The following is a 23,336-nucleotide window of genomic DNA, read 5'->3' as shown; positions in this document are numbered from 1 at the left end:
AATATTCACTTTTGTTGTTCAGTGAAATTATCCCATGTGAAGAGTCAACTCATTTAATTAAAGTTCAATTTATAACTAAATTGTTTTTTTTATTTCTATTGGAAGGATTTAATCATTTGCAATTATGTCTACTTATGATAAGATAAACCTTTTATGTTTCTGTCTCCATATGATATGGTAAATATATCAAATGCAAAAAAACAACAACATTTAAATGGTATTAATATCAACTCCCATGGAAAGTTGCCACCTCTGAATATTCCCCAAAATGTGTTATCAGTATAGTTTGTTTTTTTTGACAATGAAAATATTGGATATCAGTATCGGCCAACAATGTCATATCGGTGCATCCCTAATATTTAGTAAGAAACACTAGCACTTCAGGGGGACAGAGACTCCCACATAACTGAACAAGAGAAACTTCATCAGGTTGTATGGTCCCTTTAAAATACATAGTCATATTAGGCTTCATTATATAATTTACAGACATGTACAAAGACAATAGCTGAGATGTAAGACACTTCAAGCTCTTCTGGTTTGTAAGACAAAGTACTATTTCAGAGCAGTAATCTAAAACAAATAGGCCCAACTTGAGACCATGAAGAAAGCCAATCCAACCTGAATCACAACGCGAAGCCAAGTGCAATACCATTCTGACTAACAATGTCTCTCTGTGACATGCTCTGAATAAAGAACACTCTTCCCCCTCTCTTTAATCCAGACCCTGCCACAGCCCCTGGGTCAGAAAGTCAGAGAGAAGAGAGGTGGACTGAAGGAATGAATGGAATCATCTTAACACCCTCAGGTTTACACAAGCCAGTCACAAATGTCAATCAGATGCAAAATATAGAGGCAAAATGCAAGTACAGAATGTGAGAGGCAGTGCTACTCTCAGAGGTGTGTGTCTCAGGGGGACAGAGGATTGATCAATAGCTCACCTGCAATGAATATGTGAGTGTTCTTATTGACTGGACAAGCAGATGTGTATTCAAAACCTGACAACAGAAGCATGAGTCCGGTCAATATTTTTGGGCTCCAAAATCACTAATGCCTCCTGGTTCAAACACCGTTTTAACGGGCAAAATGGGGATTAAGAGAAACTTAGGTCTGACAATATGCTGTGATTGTGTCAGACAACGTACAAAATAATGAGTCAATTGTGTGAGGTGAAGAGGGTGTGTCTCCGTGGTCCTGTGGTGGGCAGAGCCTTACTGGTTGGTCTGTATAGTGTAAGTCATCTGGCTAAGCCAGCCTTCAGACCTACATAACAGTGGAACAGCTACTTAGATCTACTACCTCTACTGTCTAAAATCGGAGACTAAAATCCCCTTGACTCACTGAAACAGCTATCCTCCTCGCCCTGTCTATGACCTATGATCATTTACTCTGCTTTCTCTCATCTCAATCTCTTCTGGCAATCCCTCCTTCACCCCCTCTTCTCCTTTCTCTGACCTGTACTCATTCTCTATGCATCAGTCTCCCACCTTCCTCCTTCTCTTCCCTTCCCTCCCTCCCTGACTGATAGGCGTTGGTCAGCGGTGTGGTAATGAGTTGGAACTCCAGGAAATGAGCTGCAGTGTGTGATCCTGTAATCAGGTTGGGTAAACGCTGGGGCCTCGCCCTGCCACCCTCCTTGCCTCTGCACTCCCTGCCCCGGCCTGTCTGTCTGTCCACCAGTGAGCCTGATCGTTTAGTCAGGTTGGAGAGGGGAGATGAGATGACAACACAGACACCCGCTGCCATCCATCCTGTCAAGATTCCATGGCAGAGCAAACCTACATCTCCGCAGCTTGAGAGATGGTGAGGAGGGGAATGAGGGAGAGGGAGGGAGGGGAAGAGGATGAAGCTGAGAGAGACAGGAGTAGCGGGGGGAAACAAAAGTGGAAGAAGAAAACAAATGGAAATCAGAAAAAGCAAAGTGAGGAAGAATGGGAGATGAGACAGGATGAAAGATGGGTTAATGTACTACAGGCTGATGAAAAAGAGAGAAGGGGGCAGCAGACTAGACAAGGAGAGGATAAAACAAAACTAGAAAGAATTGAAAACAAATTAAGCAGAGGGCGGAAAGGGACGGGGAGAGATGGGATAGACATTAAAAGACGTCAGCCATGATACAGGGAAAAAGAGAGAAAAAAGGACTGTTCCTCACAGGTTCACTGCTGTTGAAACCCCCTAAGACTTGAAAAAAAGTCACATGAAGCACTTGACTATGTTTAAAAAGAGCCACGAAGAGTGAATAACTGTCATAATTATGAGCACAACTGGGCCATTCAACCCTGTGCTGCACACACACAGTGGAGGATCTGGGTTATTCACACGCATGGCCATAAAGGAGTAACATGCCAAGGGTAATTCAAAGGTCGCCTACGATAGACTATCATCCTGTCCAGGGGGTGTACACCATCAGCCAATCCGGTGGCTTCTTGATACTGGGGCTGAGAATTGCCAGGAATCTCACGATACGATATTATCACGATACTTAGGTGCCAATACAATACGTGTTACGATTCTATATGTAATACAACTCGATGTTCCAAGCATATTTCTCACCATATGGTCTGCTGCAGAGGCACAACAGAGAGCCATGAGAAAATGCATTTTAATCAAGCGATTTAAAAAGAAGTTGGAGAACAATAATATATGAAGGAAAAATACTTGAGTTTTGGTGGAGGTACAGCCAATTAGCTCAAATTTAACATTGCGATATTGTCAAAACAATAAGGCCTCCTGAGTGACGCAGTGGTCTAAGGCACCACTACAGCCTCCAGTTCTATCCCAGGTTGTGTCACAGCTGGCCATGACCGGGAGCCCCATGGGGTGGGCGCATAATTGGCCCAGCGTCGTCCGGGTTAGGGGAGGGCTTGGCCCGGGGGATTTCCTTGGTTCGTCATGCTCTAGCGACTCCTTGTGGCCGACCGGGCACCTGCAAGCTGACCTCAGTTGGACGGTCTTTCCTCCAACACATAGGCACACATTGGTGCAGATAGCTTCTGGGTTAAGTGAGCAGTGTGTTAAGAAGCAGCGAAGCAGAGCAGTGCGACAGGTCATGTTTCGGGGGACACAACTCCCACAGAACTACTTGACCTCTTACTCCCATCTCTCTCGAGATGAAAGTCTGCGAGAAATGAAGGCTGGCTACCCAATAACCTGGCCACTTGACCCCATCACCTCCTCCAGACCATCTCTACAGACCTTCTCCCATTCCTCACTTGCCTCAACTAATCCCTGACCACTGGCTGCGTCCCCCCTGACTTCAAGTTTGCCTCTCCTTAAGAAACCAACACGTCATCCCTCTGACGTCAACAACTACAGACCAGTATCCCTTCTTTTCTATCCAAAACACTTGAGTGTGCTGTAACTCTCTCGTTATCATTCTCAGAACAATCTTGTTGATCCTAACCAGTTAGGCTTCGAGTCGTGTCACTCATCCGAGACTGCTCTCCACTCTGCCAAAGCTGACTCGGTGTCTGCACCACGTACTCTCACTACTGGTCTTTACACTAAGTCATTCTGCTCTGTCATATCCTTTCATGGTCTTCCTATCATTGCTATGCAAATGACACCACTTTTTCTCCTCCCCCCCTTCTGACAGTCAGGTGGAGACACACATCTCTGCGTGCCTGGCATATCTCAGCTTGGATGTCGGCCCACCACCTCAAGCTCAACAAAACACAGCTGCTCTTCCTCCCAGGGAAGGCCTGCCCGCTCCAAGACCTCTCCATCACAGTTGACAACTCAAAGGTGCCCCACTCCCAGAGTGCAAAGAACCTTGACGTGACCCTGGACAACACTGTCATTCTCTGCAAACATCAAAGCAGTGACTCGCTCCTGCAGGTTCACTCTCTTCAGAGTACAACCTTTCTGCACACAGGAAGCGGCGCAGGTCCTAATCCAGGCACGTCTAGACTACTGCAACTCTTTTGGCTGGGCTACCAGCTTCTGCCATCAAATTCCTGCAACTTAGTGGAACAAGCTTCCCCCTAAAGTCAGGGCAGCGGAGTCCCTGCCCATCTTTCAAAAACATCTGGAAGAAATGTGTTGAGGGAAATGTAGTCGATACAATTATGATGTATTGTCTCACCTAACCATCTTAAGATGAATGCACTAATTGAAAGTCGCTCTGGATAAGAGCTTCTGCTAAATGACGAGAATGGAAAGCGTAGAATGAAAAGTATGTGCTCACAGACCTAGACACACATTATGGTTACATATGGTTCTTATGCATAGCTCATTTGTGTACAAATCTGTTTATTCGTGAAAACTTGAACTAAGAGGGTACATTTATTAACTTTTTTATTTTACCTTTATTTAACCAGGCAAGTCAGTTAAGAACAAATTCTTATTTTCAATGACGGCCTAGGAACAGTGGGTTAACTGCCTGTTCAGGTGCAGAACGACAGATTTGTACCTTGTCAGCTCGGGGGTTTGAACTCGCAACCTTCCGGTTATTAGTCCAACACTCTAACCACTAGGCTACCCTGCCGCCCCAGGGTAAATCAATGTTAATCCCTTTTTGAAAGCACCCCTTTTGATTTGAAGCAAACTTTACATACATATTTGCCCATTGTAGAAGTGCTCACAAAGTTACTTTTTGGGCCCGAATGCCAAAAGATTCATGAAGTTAAAAAGGTACCAGAAATCCTTGTCTTCATCACTGCAAAAGAGAAACGGTTGAGATTGATATCAAAAACTCCTCAATTTGTAATTTTTATTTAATTTTTTACCTTAAACGTTATTTTTCTAAAAACATGTAAACTACTGTTTAATTAGATTTACATATGTTGTAGCTTAGAGCCTTGTGTTGTGCTCACCATCGGTTGAGACATGTTCTTGAATACGGGGTGGGTGTCATGTTTTGGTAACTAAATGTACTGAAATGGGAATAAAATTTACATTTCCACTTTCAAATTGTACCACAAATATGGTGTGAGGGAGAATGTTGCTGAATGGGAATATCTGTTTGTTTTAATTATACTGTTTGTACTCCATAGGAAACCTATTGAAATCATAGAAATATAGACAATATAAACATGACCATTTAAGTTGACATCTGATGATGGGTGGACGGGCGGCCATCTCTGTGGTAGTAATTAGAAGTAACAATTTTAATTGAATTTACATTTCAATGGTGTACCAGCAAAACTACAGTGGCCTCTGAAGGAGGGATAGGTCCATTCTATGAATAATTGTTCTACGCTTGAAATGACATCCACCATTCAAGAGCATGTTGTGTCTCAACAGATAGCGGGCACAACACACGCAGAAGATGTGAAGTTGGGTCGAAGCTACAATATACATCCATCTCAACAAAAAAATCTGAGTTTCCTCATTTATGCTAATTAGTAAAAACGTTTTTTTATTATAACATTTTTTGGGAAGAAATTAACAAATAGTTTGACAACCCTGCTTGTGAGCTTTTGATATCATTTCAACAGTTTATATTTTCCCAGTGATGAAGACATGGATGTCTCATGGTATGGTATACAGTGGATGAACTTTGAGCACCTTTATCTCCTGAATGTTTTGGCAATTAGGTCCAAAAAGTCACTTTCTGGCCCCTTCTTCCATGGGCAAACATCAATGGAAAGTTTTGCTTCAATCAAAAGGGATGCCGTCAAAAATGTATTTAATTCAAATGGATTAAACCAACAGACAATTGTGTGTGCGCGCGAATACTGCGTGTGTGGGAGTCAGATAATGGGTGAGAACTGATGAGTCCAAGCCTCATCTCTGGTCATGTTTACACAAACACAAATTCAGATAAACACAGCCCCCCTGACCCCAACTCCAACTCGTCCCCCATTCATCTCCTAACCTCTCAAGCACCATCTCTTTTTATCTACTTTTACCACTATCACTCTCCTTCAAATGTCCCATTCTTAATCCATTTCCTCCCTCCCCACTTTTTCTCTGCCCATCCACAATAGCAGCCTTTCCAGGAGGGCCATCAATCTTCTTCAAGGAGAGCAGAGACAGAGAGCGCTAAGGCTACGGCAGATTACCAGCTCTCCTTACTGATCACTGCTGCTGCTCACTGGACAACAGGGAGGGAGGCACAGGGAGGGAGATCGTGGTTGGAGCCCCAAACCAGGAGAGCGCTACGCCCACCAAATCTGCAAACGGTATTTGCATCCTAATTCAGAGGTGTATACATTTAAATCCAAACTGAGAACTCCCTACCTGTCCAACCAACACCCGTCTGTCTGTCCCCTGAGAGGACTCAGAGCCTAAGGAGAGAGCATTTAGCTAGGTTTTCTATAGATAGATAAGACCCACTTCTAGTCTTTAGTCTATATGTAATGACAGGGTAGAGGCAATAGTCCAGTGATTGTGGAGATCCGTAACCAGCCTACAAGGGTCGGCTTCCACTTACAGCCTGTGAGATACGGTAGAGTTAGAGGGAGAGTGTAGGACAAGTGAGGGGCAGATAAGATAGCGGTGGAAGAGAGGGGAGCATTATGCGTTAGGTATAGGCTGGGAGGCAGGTGGGCAATGAAGCAGCTGATGTTTATTCACTTGTCAAAACGCTACAGGCAAAGACATGCAAGGTGTGCCTTCCGGAGACTTCTGGGCAGAACAGAGAGGGGTGTGTGTAGCTAAGGGGAGGTATTATGGTGTTAGTGTGGGGGGTGTTAGATATTTATTTACAGGCCAGGATTAGGGGGATGAGGCAGAGAAGAGACGTGACCTCGCAGCCAAGAGTTGTTTTTTTTTACGAGACGCCTCACAATAATCCACACACCCACGCCTGTGCCACCACCAAGGCCAGTCCTCTACTCTAGAGAGAGGCTGGTGGAGGAGGGGGTGAGGACTGAACGACAAGGGCTCAGATCTTATATATCTCCATGCTATCTTCAGTAACCCCCTGCAAGTTCAAAATCTAACTGGAATAATAAGAATCACTAATATCCTTCTGCAATGTAAGGCCCTGTCCTTGTTTCTCCTTCTGAAAGCAGGGTCATCTCAGCTTGGATAAGAACCTAAGCACCAGGATAGCTTTATACATTTATCCTATAATGTAATGCAACGCCTCTTCCTCCTCACTGAGGTTAATGCTTTATACATTTATCCTATAATGTAATGCAATGCCTCTTCCTCCTCACTGAGGTTAATGCTTTATACATTTATCCTATAATGTAATGCAATGCCTCTTCCTCCTCACTGAGGTTTATACATTTATCCTATAATGTAATACAACGCCTCTTCCTCCTCACTGAGGTTAAGGCTTTGGGGGTGTTGCCAACTTTCAGTACGCTGTCACCTTGTTGTCTGGGGATCGGAGTTGAGGACAGGGGTTATACTTAGAGTTGTCTACATACTGTACGTCCCTCCACAGCACTGAATTGGGATCAGTAGCTCTGTTCAAGGCCTCTGTGACACATGGCGGGGAGGAGAGGTACAGCTCAGCGCTAAAGACTGACACTAACTTAATCACTGATAATTGAGTCGGCTGCTGGGGAAGGTGCAACATTAAAAGGGGCAATCTGCAGTTAAGGGATGGGGCTGGAGAAATGTAACCACTATGAAATTCATAGGCAGAGCTATGAATGCAAGGACTGACAAAATGTAAGTCTGAACTATGTTTTGAGGCTATATAGTATTTGTTTACACTTAGTTTACAAACAGTGGAGTAAAACAAGGTTATATTTTGGGTTCTGATGGGGTATGACAGTAGAACTAAGCTCATGAGGCATTTCTAAGTTGTATTCTTGAAGAATATAACTTACTTATCATTCATACGTTTAAAAAAATGGATGCCACAACTGCAGATTGCCCATTTAAAGGATAAAAACGGTAGGCAAGGCTGGCTCAGCCCGTCATTGGGTGTCTAATCACAGAAGACGCACACACACACACACACATCAGATCACTACCGGCTATTAGCTCAGAACCACTCAGGACCCTCAAAGGGCTTTGATCAGTCGAGGACACAGCACACACACACCGTCAGAGGAGCGAGGGACAGAGAGACAGACAAGATGAGTGTCCTTCCCTGTCATCAGGACCCTGAGGTGTCCAAGGAGATGACAGTGGGGCATATTCAAAGGGCTGTCTGCCTCCATAGCTGCCCCCAAGAAGCTTGGATCAATTACACTGTAACTTCTTGAGTTAGGCTGCTACCCCAAAGTTTAGGGGGGGAATGTAACCCCAAATCCATGGCCTCCAATATCATCAACTTGAGCAACAACACATGTTCTTGCTAGTGATCCCAGCAGCAGTTTTAGTGTGTGATGGGTGATGAGACAGGTAAAATGACAGTGGGTTGTATAAAGCCTATAGCAGTGGGTTGTGCATAGCCTATAGATAGCTGGTGAGTGGATTTATGAAGATGGAGGGATCCTGTAATAGAATGTTGATGAATTGACCAGCCTCCACCCTTTCCTGACCATAGGGAGCATGTCTGGGAGAATGAGACTGGATATATGTCAAACTGTCTAGAGCTGCAGGGTTAAATATCAACTGATAAAACTACTGCTCTAACTACATAGAAGAAAGGAAAGGACACACTAGGAAAGGCCAAACAGGAACAAGCAGAGAGGACAAGCTCTTCCCTATAATTAAGAGTTTCTCCCACAAATGCTTACAACCTCACACTGCCAAATTAAACGTTTTTGAGCACACACACACACACACACGTTTCTTTATTGTGCCGCAACATCCACACACATTGCTGTTGTGGCTCAGTGCATGGATGCCGTGAGATCAAAGATTTTACAGTTCGCATGAGATGCTTTAGCGGTGGACTGCAGGGGTCTGACATCCCCTGCCATGGAGAGAGGTATGGAGCAATGGAGGAGAGGGAGCAGTAGAGGAGAGAGAGAAAATAAGAGGGAAAAAAAATGAGCGAGAATCCAAATGAAAGGCTGCCAAGCAAAAAGAAGAGGTAGAGTATCTGTACACAGAAAAGCAATAGTAAGCAGACATAATGAAAGAAGATGAGAAACTTCTCTCACACATTGAGATTTTATTTCTGAAATGGGCAGAAGAATGTAGATTTGAGTTGAAGACAAAATGCCTCACACAAATCACAATATCAAACAATTACTCTGATCAGAATTGGATCAGAGGCCAACATTAGAGTAATGTTTTATTTAGGGATGTGCCAAATGAACATTTTTTTCTTAACGTTTAAACTACCATGTTTGGGGGGGGGGCGTATAAACCGATAAGAGAGAAAAACTATCCACATTTATTCATCATGCAAATTAAAATGGTCCTATTACAGATGTATGACCGTTAGGGCCGGCCAATGAAATTATCTACCGCGACCCTTGACACACAGGACGCAGTACAGTAACATGTCCATAATTGATCACTTTGACAATTTAAATTCTGCTCCAGCATAGAACGTTCAATTGTTTCCCTGACAACAAACATTGCTGATTGATGTGCTGCTGTGTCATTTATGCTGTTTTTTTACGGTAGGGTAGCTAGAAGTGCTTTCTTTCTACTAAATGTCTTCGTAAGTCACAATAACTAAGATACTTTAAAGTACTGTTTTTTAGTCAGAGCACAGGCAGCAGGCATGCTAGGATTGAAAGTTCTGGTCGCCTAGTGATGGAAGGTTGTCCCGCGCCGGCATTCATTTACAGACAAGTAAAATGGCGTTCATGTCTCCAGAGAAGGTTTCTTGTCGGGGTTTAGCCTACCCTAACAGTCAAACAAGCATGTCGTAACCGAGGCACTTTCAAGGGGACACATCATTATATCTGAAAATGGTCATCAATACAGGCTACACCAGTAGCCTACTGTAATTTCATATGAGACAGAAACACCCCTACCCACTAAGCAACTAAGAGAAGCCTACCCAGTGCAAGACTGGCCCGAAGATACTGTATACCGCCAACACCAGTGCCTTGAATAGCCTAAGCGAGGATATTCTACATGCAACAGACCAGACTGAACACACACTTGGGTCATTAGCGAAGAGAAAGAGCAGGCAGGCCAGCATGAGGGAGAGAGAGGAGGGGCAGGCAGAACCGTACTCATCTTGGTAATCTGCATCTCGCAATGTCTTAATTGTCTTCCATGCCTCGCAAATTCACCAAAGTAGCCTAAAGTTCACCTCTTCCTCCCTGAGTTTATTTAAATTACACTACCTTCTGTAGGCCTTTATAGCCGTAGTCTAGTTGGGCTATAACAAAGGGATTAAAACTAAATAATAATAGCTGCACTGTGACTTTAATATGTGGGGTGGGGGTTCAGTTAGGGATTTCTTAAATTTAAGGATCCCAACTTCATTTAAATGTTCACACCTTTAGTTTAATTAATGTACAGAAATCAAAAAATCCTACATGTCAAAATGTAGATGATATGTATATTGGTACATAGTGGAGCGGAAGGTAGCCTAGTGGTTTGAGCGTTGGACTAGTAACCGAGCTGGTAAATCCCGAGCTGGTAAAAAAAAAAATCTGTCGTTCTGCCCCTGAACAGGGCAGTTAACCCACTGTTCCTAGACCGTAGGATAGGAATTTGTTCTTAAATAAATAAAAGGTTAAAAAAATTGGCTACAGCTTCATGTCCAAACCGATGCTGACATGAGGTGGCCAAACTTTAATGAGACTTAAAAAATATAGTGATGATTGACAAATATAAATGAAGAATAACTAACATGAGCATCTAAAGGCTTGATTCTGTCGACATACTGGAGGCACGGTTCATTCAGGTCAAATGGTCACAAGACTGGAGAGTGAAGTGCCTGTGGAGCACCACACGTCACCCACCTTAAATCTGAGCGGGGCGGTTTGCATTTTAAAACTATTTAACCATAAACATAATTGTTTAAAAACTGGAAATGTAATGTAATTTTATGAAGCATGTACCTTGTTTCAAACGAGCCTAGCATAGCCAAAATACAACCACAGAAATGTTGAGAGAATTATTTTAACACTTAATACACCATTGAAAGCAGCATGATTCTCATGTACTACTGGTTTTCAGCATAATCCTAGTCATTTTAGTAAACCATGCTAGTTAATGCATCTTTAGATCTCCCCTTAATTTTTTACATGAAACCACTGGTGCATGCAGTGTGCTTCTGAGATGTTTTCCTGCTCCTTGCATTTTGGAACATTCGCGCATAGCCTACAGCCATGATCGCATTGTTGAGCAGAAAATATAAAGAAATAAAACTATCAACATTTTAAGGTAAACGGTCTGATCTGTTGCATCATTGGTTTAAAAAAATATATACATATGTGCAGTGGTTGGATGAATTTTAAAACAGTCCGTTTTAAAACAGACATTTATCATCATCACAGGGACAACGGGAATCCCTTAATATCGAGCCCTGTAGGGAAAAGTATTTTGTTATAACATTGTATTTTGAGATGGGCTTGACTATGCAAAGAGTGTAGCAAACATTGTGGTCTGATTCTCTATGGTAAAAAAAAAGATGGTAATGCATGGGTCCTTGATCATACAATGACGTGCAAATGGTGTTCGTGGCATGACAAGCAAAAAGTTCATGTCTAGCCCTGCCACTCCATATTCCCTTGACAAGATCTCCACAGCGATGTCAGCTCTGCCTCATGAATATTCATCCACTTCATTAACACACAAGTGGGGAAACAACATATTGCATGAGCCTGACATTATTTGGAGAGAAGGAATAAAATACAGATGGGACAGACGCTAGAGAAAGAGGAGAGTCCACTAGTAGAGACAGACAACACAATAACTCTTTACTGAACCTCAAGAGTACCAGAAAGTTGTCCTACATTATTCCACGATCCAGCAACCCCCTTCCAAACCCAGATAAGGCTCTCGAAAAGCAGGAGCAAAGGCAAGGACATCAGGCTGGGAATTACATGCAATTTACCTTGGAAATCCTCCAGGAACAAAGGCGACAAACAGCTGCAATTTCTCTGCTCATGTCTGGCTCCACACACAATGAACAGCTAAGTGCAGCGTGGAGGAAGCCACAGAGCAATCTGCTGTCATTCTACTGCCATTCAGCCAGAGAAGAGAGTCTGCAACTTGGTGTTGTTTTTCCAACCGGCCACCACAAATACACACACTCAATCACACGTGTACAAAGAATGTATGTTTCCTGCACATAGGTTATGCAAACCCACTCCCACAACAGAGACATACTCAATCCACTTAGCCACAGACACACACTGACAAACCTACACACAAACAAGATTATTTTCTCTTCATGCTGTAATGCCAGTGAATCTCTTAAGAGAGACGGCCATGGGGGAAATCTCCATTCTCTAGTGATGTCCTCAGAGACCCAGCACACGATATTTCTCAGCTAACCTCTTTGATGACTGAAAAAGTGGGCCGCTTTGGGGAAGCGATAAGACAAAGTCAGTCGTCACCCAAAAACTTTGTCCAACCTTGTCCCCAGCTCTTTAAGGGCTGCGTAGCGAGGGCCTCGGACAAAAACACCCAACTATAATTGGAACACGGCCCAGGAATCAATACTGCTGCTCAAGTAACGGTCCTCAGCCAGAGCCATTTCATATTATACCCTCCATACCTGTTTCTCTGACAACAAAAAAAAGAGAGAAAAAAAAAACTCAATTTCAGAATGGTATGAACTATCGATTTCACTACCGCAATCCTCTTCCACCCCCAACATCACCTCTCTCCCCCATCTCACTCGCTCTCTCTATACCTCCACCTCACCTACTATATAACTCCTTTTCTCGTTCCATCTTATCTAGATTTGTTCATCTTTTTAGCTCCATCTTCGCACATAACACTCCTCACTCCACCTGCATTAAACCCGTTGCTCTCACTCCCAATTACTTAGACGATAGTTTAGTATCTCCCTCTGTAAAGTCTCACATCTTTCACCCTCCATCCCTGTCTGGGCATCTCTTTGTATCATTTCACCTTTGACCTTGAATTTGCACAGCTCTTAAACCCTGTCTCACCCAACCCTCAGAGATACTACCCCTAGATGGGTGATTCATTCCCAAAATACCAAACAGCCATAGGGAAATTACCTTTGAATTCAATTGGACTCGCATCACAACAGCAAGATGGTCTACTGCTGCTTTCCAAGCTCAAATGGCAATAAATACCAGCACGATTAGATCTGACTTTGGGGCCATGGCCGCTTCTAAATCACTGCATTGTCATTGATATTCAGATAGCTTCTCGGGGTCAGCGGCAAGGCTACTCGGCCAGGGAGAAGTAGGCCTCAAGCCCCCAGACAAGGCAGGCCTCCAGCCCACACTCTCCACACCCAGCCAGCCAGACGCTCACTAAGCTAAATCGCCGCCAGCACAGCAAGGCAGCACATTTAAATACACCTAAATGGCAGATGGAATGAGCGGTGTCTGGTTTCCCGATACCGATGGAATTTACACTTACGAGTGTTTCAGCAGTGCGTCTTTCCAATAAAGGCCAAAGATGTAATACGCGTTTCCCAAAACACCACGCAGAGAGAATGGTCGCTAAGTGCGTTGTCGGAGCATGTGTTGATACTGATAGGCCAGAAAGAAAAGGCAGTGCTGCTCTCGGATTAGCTTTCTCCATTAAAAATCTTACCTTAACATTAGAATTATTTCACAATACTGACGAAGGAGCAGAATTTAGAATGAAGTTACCACCTAAGGCTGCAAATATTGAGGCGTCTTATTCTAATGCTTACCCAATAAAAATGCACTTAGTCACCGATTGGCACATCATTGCGCATATTAGGCCACACATCATGAAATATATCGAGGCAAATTAGAGAAATTTGCCAAATAGAACAATTGATTGAACATGAAATATATTTCTATATGATTGAAATAGGCCTATAGCTTATTGTTAATATTTGAATGCAGTTCTCAGTTTTCATTTGAACAATATTTTTAAACATAGCTTGGAATTAATTGCAAATACACTGACAACTCTGTATTTGTAGTTATCGGCAGTCACAGAGACAGATAAACCATTTGATTCTGTTTAGCGGAGATCTTCTGTGTTTAAAATGACGTGGGGGGGCATCTAACGGCGGACTTAGCTGTTCTATGAGCAGTCTGAGGCTAGCATTCAATTCCAAGCATTTTCAAGTGCAACGTTGGATTTAACAATGCTCTTACGAAGGCTCTAACGATGAACTGAGCCTTATGATGCTTTTGGGAAACCGGCCCGAGGTTTGTGTTTCACTTTAAAATGGATGCCATAATGTATGCCATAATGTTTTAGTCTGGCTGTTTTAGTCTGGCTGAAAAATGGCCTGGCGTCTCTTTATGGTAACAAAACAAATCCACTTCGTCTGCGTCAGTCCTGCTCCCACCCTGTTACTGGAGTGCGGGAATGAGCAGTGGAAAACAATTAGATACCGCCACTGTCTGCATCAGTCACACGCACACAAAATACATTTCATCCCACACATCCGAAACAGCCAATAGCACAGGCAGGCATTTGCGACCCCAATCCATATTTCAATTTCCAACCTCTCAGCAAAGTAATTCAATACTTGTTGCATTCCCTCACAAGTAATCAGCATTGTGAGAAATGGGCTTCTTCTAAAGCTGCACCTGTAGTGTCACACTGACTCACACACATTTACTGGTGCTGCACACACACCTATTACCACCATTATCCACATATATATTTATATATACACTTAACACAGGTGGAAAGACACAGTCACACAACTAAACTGCCTGGATGCACACTCCGGTGCTCTTCTCCTCACGGCTCTGTGGCCATGTGGAAGCGGAGGCTGGCGGGTATTAGCGACAAATTTAGGAGCTTAAACAGCGACAGCTTTACGATGCCTGAGCGGCCTCTACCACTCCATTGCTGTCAGATTACATTAGCTTGCCCTTCACCATGCACTTCGATTGGCTGTTATTCCTAGCAGTTACAGAAGCACCTCACGTAAATAAAACAAAGTGTTTTGTCCTATGGATGGTGTGTAGAGTGCATCTCCGCTAAATCGAGTGCTGTCCAATTTAACATAACATAGAATGGATGGAGTTGGCTGGGAAGTGATGGCTGGCTAGGGGTTTTGCGTGCAGTGAAACGACTAGGTAGGCATTGCAGTACCGGTAACCTTTGAAGTGTTCCATCGCCAGTCATGGTCATGAATGTTTTGTGCAACGGAAATGTATTTTACCATTTTGGCCTAATCACTGACTACAGCCTGACTAACTACGGAACATTGGAAACCTGTGCCTGCTCTGAGGATCCTTTCCTGGCAACGCAGTCTGGAAGCACGTACAGAATTTGTCTTCATACAGAGAAGCACTTTTCTGTTGACAACCAGAGGGTTTTCCTTACCGTTATGAGATGGCTGTCTCTCAGCACAGCCACACTGACTGGTGAGGCCAACATGTCAAATCAAGGTAAGTACTCCAGTCAGACAAGTACTCCACTCACACCAAAATGACTTTCCCAGTTAAAACAGCTGCCAAGATGAAGTCTCTGCACTCAAGCCACAACTAAACACATGTCTGTCTTCAGACTTTCACAGGCCCCATTTTCCTCATCAATAGAGCCAAAACTCTCACTTACACTGAAATAGTGTAGGCCTATCAATTTTGAGGTGTCTGTTGGAGCAGGTGTGTATCAGGTGAATGAGTACTTCTAGTGCAGCTCCTTGAGGGCAGCTTTTAGGGCTGGGACTGTAGTGGGTGTCCCAGTAGTTGTTATCTATGCGGTCTCAGAGCATACCTCACTAAACCACTCAGATGCTCAACTAACCTCCAACAAAGCTCCCTCAGTTTCAACCTGCGTGTGTTTACAATCTGGAAAAATGCAGAAGGACCACACAAGAATGATTGAGAATTCCCACAGCACTTCATGTACTAAAACTAATCTTGCGTCAACATTTTATTTGGTGAAATACCAGCTGTGCCCCAAAACGCCCACTTAAAAAACATCTGCCACCTTAATTTGCTCTGTCTGTGCATGGTTAACCATATTGACAATTTCACAGTTTCTCATCTTTAGGCAGGACCTTATTCTGCAATGCAGCAACCCCTCAGCCTGGCTCTTCACATTCTCTATGGAGCTCCGTTTCTGGCAAAGGACACTATGCTGCACAACTCATGCAAACAAATACGGGAGACAAGAGATGGTCACTATCTGGCAGGATACAGGCAGTTGTGGGATGGTGGCTTCAGAGGAAATGGTGGGTTCATAATGTGGCAAAAAAAATTATTTACTTACGCACAGGGCCCCTGTGAGAATTACTAATGTATTCATTTCTAGAAATAACCCACCTCTTTCCCGCACACCAACTGCATAAAATAAATCTTTCCTTCACAAATGGTCAAGCTAAAACCAGCTGTCAAACCATTGTCAGACAAGCGCGAGGCAGCGTAGATTGGCTAGCTAACTAGCTCAGCTGGCTAACCAACTAGCTAGCAAGCTGGCGAAGTAGGAAACTACAACAAGTGTTTTGTTACATTTTAGCACGATTAGCTAATGTTTGGTAGACGATTTGTCAGGGCTAGCTTCCGACGAGCTAGCTACCAGTCTGCTAGTTAGTTAACTAGCTAGCGAGCGAACGTTCGCTAGCTAAGTGTAGCTTGCTATCTCGAACATCAACAGTCGAGATTGTTGAGGAGGTAAAATAGATAGATACAAGTTGGCTAAGTGCCTTCCGTATTCCTGTTAGATACCAAACTCACATGTTCACTGGTGTTTGGTCTCAGAATGAAAGCGAGTACAAACAAAGTTTCCTTTTGTTTTAAAACTCACCTTTTTTCAGTCTGTTCCACGACAGGATAGGATTTTTTTTGTCAGCACTGGCACTCTACATCCGGGTTATGCCTGTGACGAAAGCATGCACGCCCATACCAAAACATTGCCATGCTTTGTTATTTTAGCGAAATACTTTATTCATGAATGTACATGTCTTATTAATAGATTTATTCATGTAAATATAAAAGTCAAAAACCTCTGTTTATTATTTTTGAGAATTAAATTGAACATTAATTAAACACAATTCATTCTTCTCATAGCAAAAAAAAACAATCAAGACAAGTTATTTTTATAATGTATTGTCTGTATTCCCCTCACTGTCGTTTGTAATACTTGTATACTCTGTTGTAAACTTATTGTTTTTCTATATATTTTGAATAGGTTTACAATAAAGTATAGATTAAAAATATAATTGCCATGCTGTGATAGGACAGTCAGTATGTGAAAAAGCCTGATGATACTGTGCCTTGCAAAAGTATTCGGCCCCCTTGAACTTTGCGACCTTTTGCCACATTTCAGGCTTCAAACATAAAGATATAAAACTGTATTTTTTTGTGAAGAATCAACAACAAGTGGGACACAATCATGAAGTGGAACGACATTTATTGGATATTTCAAACTTTTTTAACAAATCAAAAACTGAAAAATTGGGCGTGCAAAATTATTCAGCCCCTTTACTTTCAGTGCAGCAAACTCTCTCCAGAAGTTCAGTAAGGATCTCTGAATGATCCAATGTTGACCTAAATGACTAATGATGATAAATACAATCCACCTGTGTGTAATCAAGTCTCCGTATAAATGCACCTGCACTGTGATAGTCTCAGAGGTCTGTTAAAAGCGCAGAGAGCATCATGAAGAACAAGGAACACACCAGGCAGGTCCAATATACTGTTGTGAAGAAGTTTAAAGCCGGATTTGGATACAAAAAAGATTTCCCAAGCTTTAAACATCCCAAGGAGCACTGTGCAAGCGATAATATTGAAATGGAAGGAGTATCAGACCACTGCAAATCTACCAAGACCTGGCCGTCCCTCTAAACTTTCAGCTCATACAAGGAGAAGACTGATCAGAGATGCAGCCAAGAGGCCCATGATCACTCTGGATGAACTGCAGAGATCTACAGCTGAGGTGGGAGACTCTGTCCATAGGATAACAATCAGTCGTATATTGCACAAATCTGGCCTTTATGGAAGAGTGGCAAGAAGAAAGCCATTTCTTAAAGATATCCATAAAAAGTGTTGTTTAAAGTTTGCCACAAGCCACCTGGGAGACACACCAAACATGTGGAAGAAGGTGCTCTGGTCAGATGAAACCAAAATTGAACTTTTTGGCAACAATGCAAAACGTTATGTTTGGCGTAAAAGCAACACAGCTCATCACCCTGCTTTTCTTCAGCAGGGACAGGGAAGATGGTTAAAATTGATGGGAAGATGGATGGAGCCAAATACAGGAACATTCTGGAAGAAAACCTGATGGAGTCTGCAAAAGACCTGAGACTGGGACGGAGATATGTCTTCGAACAAGACAATGATCCAAAACATAAAGCAAAATCTACAATGGAATGGTTCAAAAATAAACATATCCAGGTGTTAGAATGGCCAAGTCAAAGTCCAGACCTGAATCCAATCGAGAATCTGTGGAAAGAACTGAAAACTGCTGTTCACAAATGCTCTCCATCCAACCTCACTGAGCTCGAGCTGTTTTGCAAGGAGGAATGGGGAAAAAATTTCAGTCTCTCGATGTGCAAAACTGATAGAGACATACCCCAAGTGACTTACAGCTGTAATCGCAGCAAAAGGTGGTGCTACAAAGTATTAACTTAAGGGGGCTGAATAATTTTGCACGCCCAATTTTTCAGTTTTTGATTTGTTAAAAAAGTTTGAAATATCCAATAAATGTCGTTCCACTTCATGATTGTGTCCCACTTGTTGTTGATTCTTCACAAAAAAATAGTTTTATATCTTTATGTTTGAAGCCTGAAATGTGGAAAAAGGTCGCAAAGTTCAAGGGGGCCGAATACTTTCGCAAGGCACTGTACAGTCTTCTTCTTCCTCTTCTTCTTATTCAATAAAATTACATAACAATAACAAGGCTATGGGTGTACCGTCCTGAGTCAATATGCTGGGATACAGGTTAATCCAGGTCATTTGCACATGTAGGTAGAGGTAAAGTGACTATGCATAGATAATAAACAGTGAAGTAGCAGCAGTGTAAATGGTTCGGAGAGCCATTTTATTAATTGTTCAGCAGTCTTATGGCTTGGGGTAGAAGCTGTTAAGGAGCCTTTTGGACCTAGACTTGGCGCTTCAGTACCGCTTGTTATGCGGTAGCAGAGAGAACAGTCTATGACTTGGGTGACTGGAGTCTGACTATTTTTTTTGGTCCTTCCTCTGACACCACCAAGTATATAGGTCCTGGATGGCAGGAATCTTGGACCCAGTGATGTATTGGGCCGTATGCACTGCCCTCTGTAGCACCTTACAGTCAGATTCCGAGCAGTTGCCATATCAAGAGGTGATACAACCGGTCCGGATGCTCTCGATAGTGCAGCTGTAGAACTTTTTGAAGATCTGGGGACAAATGCCAAATCTTTCCAGTCTCCGATGGGAGAAAAGGTGTTGTCGTGCCCTCTTCACAAATGTCTTGGTGGGTTTGAACCATGATAGTTTGTTGGTGATGTGGACACCAAGGAACTTGAAATTCTCGACCCGCTCCACTACAGCGCCATCAATGTTAATGGGGGCCTGTTCAGCCGTCCTTTTCCTGTAGTCCACGATCATCTCCTTTGTCTTGCTCACATTGAGGAAGAGGTTGCTGTCCTTGCACCACACTGCCAGGTATCTGACCGCCTCCCTATAGGCTGTCTCATCGTTGTCGGTGATCAGGCCCACCACTGTTGTGTCATCAGCAAACTTAATGATGGTGTTGGAGTCATGCTTAGCCACGCAGTCATGGGTGAACATGGAGTACAGGAGGGGACTAAGCACGCACCCCTGAGGAGCCCCCGTATGGAGGATCAGTGGGCCAGATGTGTTGTTGCCTACCATTTACCACCTGGAAGCGGCCAGTCAGGAAGTCCAGGATCCAGTTGCAAATGGAGGTATTTAGTCCCAGGGTCCTTAGCTTAGTGATGAGCTTTTGGGCATTAGGACCTTGAACAATGAGCTGTAGTGAATGAACACCATTCTCACATAGGTGTTCCTTTTGTCCAGGTGGGAAAGGGCAGTGTTGAGTTCGATTGAGATTGCGTCTTCTGTGGATCTGTTGGGGCGGTATGCGAATTGGAGTGGGTCTAGGGTTTCCGGGATGATGGTGTTGATGTGAGCCATGACCAGCTTTTTAAATCACTTCATGGCTACCGATGTGAGTGCTATGGGGTGGTAGTCATTTTGTCTGGTTACCTTCGCATTCTTGGGCACACGGACTATGGTGGTCTGCTTGAAACATGTAGGTATTACAGAGTCGGTCAGGGAGAGATTGAAAATGTCAGTGAAGACACTTGCCAGTTGGTCCACGCAAGCTCTGAGTACAAGCCCTGGTAATCCGCGTCATCTGACAACTTCCGCATTGAGCGAGTCACTGGTACTTCCTGCTTTAGTTTTTGCGTGTAAGCAGGAATCAGGATAGAATTATGGTTTTGCCAAATGGAGGGCGAGGGAGAGATTTGTATGCATCTCTGTGTGTGAGTTTTCCTTTCCTCTGGTTGCACATGTGACATGCTGGTAGAAATGAGGTAAAATAGATATAAGTTTGCCTGCATTAAAGAAGCTCTTCTTCTGGATGAGCATTTTCTTGTTTGCTAATGGCCTTTTACAGCTCGTTGACTGCAGTTTTAGTGACAGCATCAGTTTGTGGTTAGTAAATAGACGGCTGCGAAAAATATAGATGAAAACTCTCTAGGTAGATAGTGTGGTCAACAGCTTATCATGAGGTACTCCACCTCAGGTGAGCAATACCAAGAGACTTCTTTAATATTAGACATTACGCACCAGCTGTTACTGACAAATAGACACACACCCCTGCCCCTCGTCTTGCCAGATGTAGCTGCTCTGTCCTGCCGATGCACGGAAAACCCAGCCAGCTCTATATTATCCGTGTCGTCATTTAGCCACGGCAAGGTGAAACATAATATATTAAAGTTTTTAATGTCCCGTTGGTAGGATAGTCTTGATTGTAGATAATCCTGTTTGTTTTCTAGTGATTGCACATTGGCCACCGATGGTGGTGGCGATTTACTCACTAACCTACGAATCCTCACAAGGCACCCCGACCTTCGCCCCCTGTATTTTTTCTTCACGCGAATGATAGGGATTTGGGGCTGGTCTCCGGGAAGCAGTATATCCTTTGTGTGGTTAGGAGCCCGTAAAACGGCAGCCATCCCCTATGGCAACATTGTAAGAACATTGTAAGAACATTTTCAAAGATTTTACTGAGTTACAGTTCATATAAGGAAATCAATCAATTGAAATGATTTCATTAGGCCCTAATCTATGGGTTTCACATGAATGGGAATACAGATATGCATCTGTTGGTCACACCATTTGCCTCATGCAGCGCAGCACATCTCCTTCACATAGAGTTTATCATCCTGTTGATTGTGGCCTGTGAAATGTTGTCCCAATCCTCTTCAGTGGCTGTGTGAAGTTGCTGGATATTTGCGGGAACTGTAACAAGCTGTCATACATGTTGATCCAGAGCATCCTAAACATGCTCAATGGGTGACATGTCTGGTGAATATGCATGCCATGGAAGAACTGAGACATTTTCAGCTTCCAGGAATTGTCTTCAGATAATTGCGACATGGGACCGTGTATTATCATGCTGAAACAAGATGTTATGGCGTCAGATAAATGGCACGACAATGGGCCTCAGGATCTCCTCACGGTATCTCTGTGCATTGAAATTGCCATTGATAAAATGTGATTGTGTTCATTGTCCGGAGCTTATGCCCGCCCATACCATAATCCCACCGCCACCGTGGGGCACTCTGTTCACAACATTGACATCAGCAAACCGCTCGCCCACACGTGCCATACACCATGTCTGCCATCTGCCCGGTACAGTTAAAACTGGGATTCATCCATGAAGAGCATGGATTAGTATACCAATTCCACACTCCCTCAAAATTTGAGACATCTATGGCATTGTGTCTTGTGACAAAACTGCACATTTTAGAGTGGTCTTTAATTGTCCCAAGCACAAGGTGCACCTGTGTAATGACCATGCTGTTTAATCAGCTTCTTGATATGCCACACCAATCAATGGATTATCTTGGCAAAGAAGAAATGCTCACGAACGGGGATGTCAACAAACATGTGCACCACATTTGAGGGAAATAAGCTTTTTATGCATATGGAAGATTTCTGGGATCTTTTATTTCAGCTCATGAAACATGGGACCAACACTTTACATGTTGCGTTTATATTTTTGTTAGGTATAAAATAAAATAATCAAATAAATCCCTACTAACTTCTAGCACATGCTCCCCCCAAAATCCCTCACAGGCCCCCCAATCCCATTAAACTTAATCTATATCATTCTGAAACAATCCACCTTTAGTATTATTCAGCATGTCAGCAACCTTTTCCACAGTAACATTTGTTACCTCCAATAACTATTTTGCCATTTCCACAATAACCTTCAACCTGGCATTTCTGCTTTCCACGACCAAAGCCGTGTTGATAACCTTACCAATGAAAGCTATGAAGTCAACTTTATTCATTATCAAAGTGTCCTTTGACAAAGCACATTCAAGAGCGCAAGATTTCTGAACAGGTCTTGAAACCATGCCAGGACCAGCAGAAGCACCAGCCCCGAAAGGAAGTCCACTTACTACAGGAGTCCGCACTGTAGTTCCACCAATCTGCACATGATACATCATGACTGATTCTATATCTCTGAGCCTCTCTTGCCTCTCTCTTAATCAGATAGGGAGTAAATAAGGCCCATCAAACACCATCACAACTTCCACTCCGAGACATTTTTACTATTACTTCCTACCTTACGGTGTCTTTATGCTTTCCATACTAGACGCTCCACTGCTTTCAGTATCATGATCTCTCTTCTTCCTATGTCTTTCCATGACAGACCATTCAGATCCTTGACCCTCATCCTTCCACTCCATATCATCAGAACTGTCACCCATAAAGATCGCATTCCAGCACAGCTGTTGCTTCCCCAACCTTTTCTCCATTTCCTCCACTTTGTCCGCACTACTAACCGCCATTTGATCTCATTCCAGGGCCATGTTCATGACGAAAATGTTGTTGATAGAAATACCACAAATAGAGCTGATGTGATTCCTTATTCTAGATGTCATAGGGGCTTGTTTATTCTATCTGAACATTCCAAAACGTTGTGTCCTCCTGTACGTGGCCCTGGTGAAAACTGTTGAAGCAGAAAGTGACAACGTCACAGTGTTGAAATGAAAGATGTGATTTTCACAAACAGATTGCATATTATTTTGTGGACTTTAATCTTTCATAGATTATTCATCTTGAACTGAAGTTCTTAGATTCTATTTCTGTGATCTTCTTCCAAGCAGTTGTCTACCGGGACATATGGTTTTGAAGGCAGAAGAAGTTTATAGAAATATAGTAAAGAAATGTAAAATATTTGTCAAGAAGAAAAAAGATAACTTTAAACGTTTATTGAACTCTTACTAAAATAAAAAA

General features: G+C 43.1%; 1 protein-coding gene across 1 annotated transcript in view; it reads right to left on the bottom strand.

The window, feature by feature from the left end:
- LOC135553823 (speckle-type POZ protein-like) overlaps nucleotides 1-16,725 on the bottom strand; it is a 163,247-nt gene extending 146,522 nt beyond the window's left edge. Inside the window, exon 1 of the mRNA XM_064985759.1 lies at nucleotides 16,660-16,725. The gene's annotated coding sequence lies outside the window, so the exon portion shown is untranslated. The remainder of the gene's footprint in view (nucleotides 1-16,659) is intronic.
- Nucleotides 16,726-23,336: the final 6,611 nt, after the last annotated feature.

This window comes from Oncorhynchus masou, chromosome 14 (genome assembly GCF_036934945.1).
Source record: "Oncorhynchus masou masou isolate Uvic2021 chromosome 14, UVic_Omas_1.1, whole genome shotgun sequence".
NCBI classification, from domain to species: domain Eukaryota; kingdom Metazoa; phylum Chordata; class Actinopteri; order Salmoniformes; family Salmonidae; genus Oncorhynchus; species Oncorhynchus masou.
Note: the sequence above shows the minus strand (reverse complement) of the source record. Positions and strands in the feature narration are given on the sequence as shown.